Here is a 5520-nt window from a genome sequence, read left to right on the forward strand (position 1 = left end):
GATGATGATGATGATGACAATATGAATATTTAGATAAATATAGTATCACCGATTTTGATAAATACAGCAATTCATATAACAGAAAGGAGTAGATTCGGGCTAGGGAGGCCATTATCCAGCAGTGGATTGGTTCAAGTCGATGATGATAAGATGGATAGAAATATGTATAATATCACAAATTCGTTAAACCAATAGTAGTAGAATCAGGTTGCGGAACTCTTCATCCAGCAGTGGATTGATTCTGGTTGATGATGATGATGATTATGATGACGATATGAATATGTAGATAAATAACATTAGAAATTCAATACTGTCAATAATACAATCAACGTAGAGAGGCCTTCATCCAGCAGTGGATTTATTGAGGCTCGTGATAATAATGGCATTATATATAGATAGGTAGATAATAATATAATATCACTGATTTTGATAAATATAACAATTCATGTGTAAGTAAGGAGTCGAATAAGGCTGAGGAGGCCTTCATCCAGCAGTGGATAGGTCAAGATTTATGATGATAGGGACGATAAAAATAGGTAGATATTATACAATATGACTCATTTTGATAACTATAACAATTCGTATTAATTTCTTTCATTCTTTGCAATGGCAATTTTGTTAGTTTAATATGACTATATTGTGATCTATGGAAATTAGTAGCTTAGGTAATTATTCAATAAAAAAAATAGTGCGTAACAGCCACAAAGAAGTGTTATCTATGAAATGGCGGACAGTGGCGCACGCTCCTGTCAAAAGATATTATACATAGTGAACTGTACCAGGATTATGGTTTTTTCACCGGAAAAAAGTGCGCCAATGCCTACATTACGATATTTGAATAAAAATAATCGAATTCGTTTGTCAAATAAAGGATTAGAAGGTCTTAAGCGACGAAGACGTCATTCTGTGGGTCGTAAACAGTAAATATGGCGATTGCATACGATGTGTAAGAAAATATCGGATATAAACGTCACGTAGGGGAACCTGTTGTACCTCGGACCTATTTTCTGTTTTTGATTTTTCATAAATTACTGGTTATAGGTAAAATTGCCAACTTTAGTTGGTTTGATTTTAACATCTGTCGCGCATGCTTTGATACATGTATCAAATTAAATATCTTGATATTTATGGTGATTTTAGGCAATATAAAAAAATGTGGATTTAGGTCCAAGGTACAACAGGGGTGTTGTACCTCGAACATATGAAGGTTGTACCTTGGACATACATTTAAAAATCCTAATAAGGGGACATTTAGGTATCTATGCTAAATAAAAACACAGATTTACGACAAAAGAAAATAAGCTTTTTACAAATATATTTTATGGAACAGAAGAACATTTTTTCATAACAGTTATACTTAATTATAAACCATAATTATCTTAATTAGAATTAGGTAGATATTATAACACATAAAATGAATCGTATTTAATAATAAAACCTCAATTATCTCTTCCTTATCACCCTAATACTTGACCATTTCCTTAACTTGATAAATGTAGATCTAAAATTTAGTAAATTAAGTAAATTTAGATTGGCATTTTTCAGGTAGTAGAATTTTCTGGATTACGTCACCTCAAGGATAATTCTTCGAGTCGATGTTCTCCGACCATTTCCAACCCTTTAGCGATTTTTGCATTGAGCTAATTTTGGCTCCATCCTTGCATATTTCTAGGATCTTTCCTAGAAAATAATTATTCTGTTTCATAAAGAAAAATTACAAAATCCCCCACTTGATATTCTAAATTCAGTGTAGATTAAAATTCATCTGGAAATTCTTGAGGTCCTTCTGAATCGCTGGAGTCTTGAAGTGCAAAATTATCAGCCGATGACTCTGCTGATGAAGATTTTAAACTAACTGATAGCTTTTTCTTAACAGCAGAAACTTTTTTAAGAACATAATTAGTTTTTTTCGATGGAATAATATTTTAAGTCTTCGCCAGCTTGGTTTTCTTCTTATCCTCGATTCTTAATTTCTCCGGTGTATCAGTCAGACTACGAGATCGACCCTTTTCTCGCCCCTGGCGATTATTTTTCCGCGGGGCAGCTTTGGGGTGAGGTCTTATCATAGAAGGCATACTGCAAAGATGCAGCTTCTGTAATGTATTGCAGCAACATATTATGTTCTTCTTCTTCACTGAAAATTTTCTTTAAAGCAAGATTTTCATAAAGGGTGCAGGCTTTTCAGTATTTTGAAAATAATGAATATACTTTCTTATTGTGCTTCTGAGTAACCCGTTTAGTTTCGGAGCTCTGTTCAGCGTATATTTATGTTATTTTATTAATCGGATCGCACTGTGTATTTTTTCGTTATCCGGGCGAACCCTCTTGATTCCTGTCTTGATACGTACGAAGCATATTAAGTAAACACCTGGAACAAGTTTAAACAATAGTTTGAATTAAATTGAATGTTTAAATGAATGAACAATACTAATCATAGTCATACACAATATGGGTGGCAAACGCGTTGTACCTTGGACATGTTCCAGGTACAACGCATTTTTTATGTCCAAGGTACAACACCACGCCAAAATGACAAAAACAATTAATAGTTTTTTTTAGGTAAGGAATACAAAATCTATAATAACCCAATGTTATGGACATATGAAATTTAATTCAATTACACTATTACTTATTCACACAAGAAACATAGTATGGCATATATTTATAAAAAAAAAAAATGAAAAAAACTTACTTTTACGAACGAAAATTTTCAAACTCACTTCACATAAACACGCGTGCCGCTTGCCATCTGAAACTAGCGTTAATTATCCACCAAGATGAAGGTGTTCAAACTACTATTGTAAATTTTAAGATAAAATGGCGCCAATATACAAAAACATGCATGTGTTCGAGGTACAACCCTGTCCAAGGTACAACAGCTTCCCCTACATGTAAAATCATGGAAAATTTCTGAAATGTGTTCAATTCAATCGGTAGATGAATCGGTAGCGCACATTTCGAAGTGAAGATGTAAAAATAACAATAAAATGTCGCTTAAATGAGCTGTTGGTGTATTTTCCAAAATCTCTTAGGATAATAATATATAGGAGATTATTGTTATCCTGAAATTTTCGGTACTTCTTCGTCGAAATATTGAAAAATGTGATTTAGATGAAATGAAGGGGTGGGATTAGGTTTTATAAAAACGTCAATTTTATTTAGCTTTACACCACTGATTACAGTGATGTCTTTAGGCAAAATGCCACCCTTAAGCAGACTTAGAATACTGCCCCTTTTCAGTTTCGAATTATCTGAAAATTCGTAAGGTATGTACCTACCTACCTATTTTATTATTTATTTTCGGCTATCTAGAAATCGACAAATAATACCTACACTAAAAATCTTTTAAAAATTTAAATACTGAGAATTAGAGCACTTCCATGAAACCTACTCTCAAACAGTAGTGGTTTTAGTTACGTAGAGGTCTATGGCGCTGACAGGTATGGAGGCACCCTTGTGAAAAATTACCTATGCGATAAACCGCCATAATAATATGTACCTATTGCCATAGTTACAGGATTACTAAAGTTATGGTTTGATTATTGAAGCTATACTTCTTTAGGCGCGTTTGGAAAATCAGATCAGAGTGTATTTTTGGTGTATGACATGTAACACACATTTTATTTTTTCACATAAAAATGATGCACTCGATTGGATTCGAACCACCGATTTTTCGGTTATCAGCCGAATGCACTACCATTACGCCACAGTATGATACTCCAATCGTGACGATTATACAGTAAAATATTATAGTTTAAAATTGTTCCTTTGCCTAGGCAGCGAATTTATTATTGTCAGCCATTTGCAATTCCTTATGTTAACAAACTATTAATCGTCATAGTGTTTGTAGTTGTTACTTTAAAAATAAAAACTACGATAAATAATTATATAATCTTGTAAAATAAGTTAAAGTGTATAGAAATAAACCAATAAGCGGTCCTTTTACTTGAGTGTGTAATTTAACAAGATAATTAAGAGCTAGTCGAAGAATCTAGGTTATCACAAGTTTTGTTTTTGTTTTGTTATGCCAAAGAAGTATAACTTCTAACGCGCGTACATAAGTATACACACCGATTTTTTTAATTTTTTGAACTAAAATGTTGGTACATACTATCTTAATTAAGCGACCGCATCTTCTGCTTCATGGAAAATCACCACTGCTCTCAAAGGTATAACAGTACCTATTTTGGTTCCTTCATTCGCCGTCCTCTGTAATATGCCGCGCCTATGCAACGCATGACCTGCCTTCCCCCACGGGACGTCACTGAGTGGTTAGTCGATTGTTTAGAATGCCATCTTCAGCATCCCAATGTGCGTCAGCAAGAGTCATTCCGTGACGACGTTACAACCATTTTTTGACTAGGTGGTTAATGAAAATATATAACGAAACCAATAAAAATCTTAATATGTTGAATTACTGCAATATTGGGCCTTTCATTTTCATCTCTTTCTATGGGGAATTTTCTCTGATCTAACGGCCTTTTCCCTACCAGTGCTCCCACTGGAACATATAGCCTCCGCGTTTGACTTTGCCACCCGCAGACGCAGGCAGTGTCAAAATAAATTTTAGACTATGACTGCTTCTATTATTTATTATAAGTGTAGAATCCAGCCTGCGCGGGAAATAGAGGTAAACTACATCTAGTGGTCATTTCAGCGCGCAGCTTAATCGGCATTACCGCCCATCTTTTAGCTTTCCTTCAAATTCTTTCTTCAGGTTTATGAGCAATTTATTTTTAATTAATAATTTTAATGAAGGGTACTGTATAAAATTATAAAATAGAATTTTAAAAATTGAACAGGAATAACATCCCGATTCCAACAAAATATTTAAGAATGTCAATAAAGAGTGCAAACAACAATAATATTATAGTCTATCGATATATGACATAATTTTCTTTATGCCACAGCTAAATAAATAAGATTAGGCAAGTACCTTCCCAGTTTCATTTCAAATAATAAGACTTTTTTCAGTATTCCTTTTTCTTGTCGAGTTTTCATGAGTAACTTCTTTCAAAAATTCCACCCCTTGTATATACATAGGACGGTGTCTATTATAAGTTACCTAACAATGAAAAACTACACCTAAAACATTAGGTACATCTATAAATTTTAAACCGGATATAGGTTTACGGCGATCGCGCCATTCATGTTCAGTATTGGCCGCTGCTTATTAATGAAACGTTGAATGAAACTAAAATATAGATTTACCCCACTTTCCCGAGTAATTGCATAGAATTTATATAGGCATAATATATTGGAACATATCATCGGAAAAGTACCTGCGGCAAATATACCCTAGCCTGTCTAAATCTTATTGGAATCTCACTAGAATTTTTATATTTAATTGAGCGTAAATTGCATAATATTTAAATGAAACGAAATTGTTTAGATTTTATATAACAATACTTACTTGAATTGTTTAATTAATAGAGGATGTACGCGGGAAAAGTGATAGATAACCGACTCAGGCATATATTTTAAAAAACGCGTTTGAAACGCATCGCGGCGGCGCAATAT

Source organism: Rhyacophila brunnea, unplaced genomic scaffold (genome assembly GCF_057557595.1).
Source record: "Rhyacophila brunnea isolate RB1 unplaced genomic scaffold, BYU_Rbru_1.0 scaffold_2, whole genome shotgun sequence".
In the NCBI taxonomy this organism is placed as follows: Eukaryota; Metazoa; Arthropoda; class Insecta; order Trichoptera; family Rhyacophilidae; genus Rhyacophila; species Rhyacophila brunnea.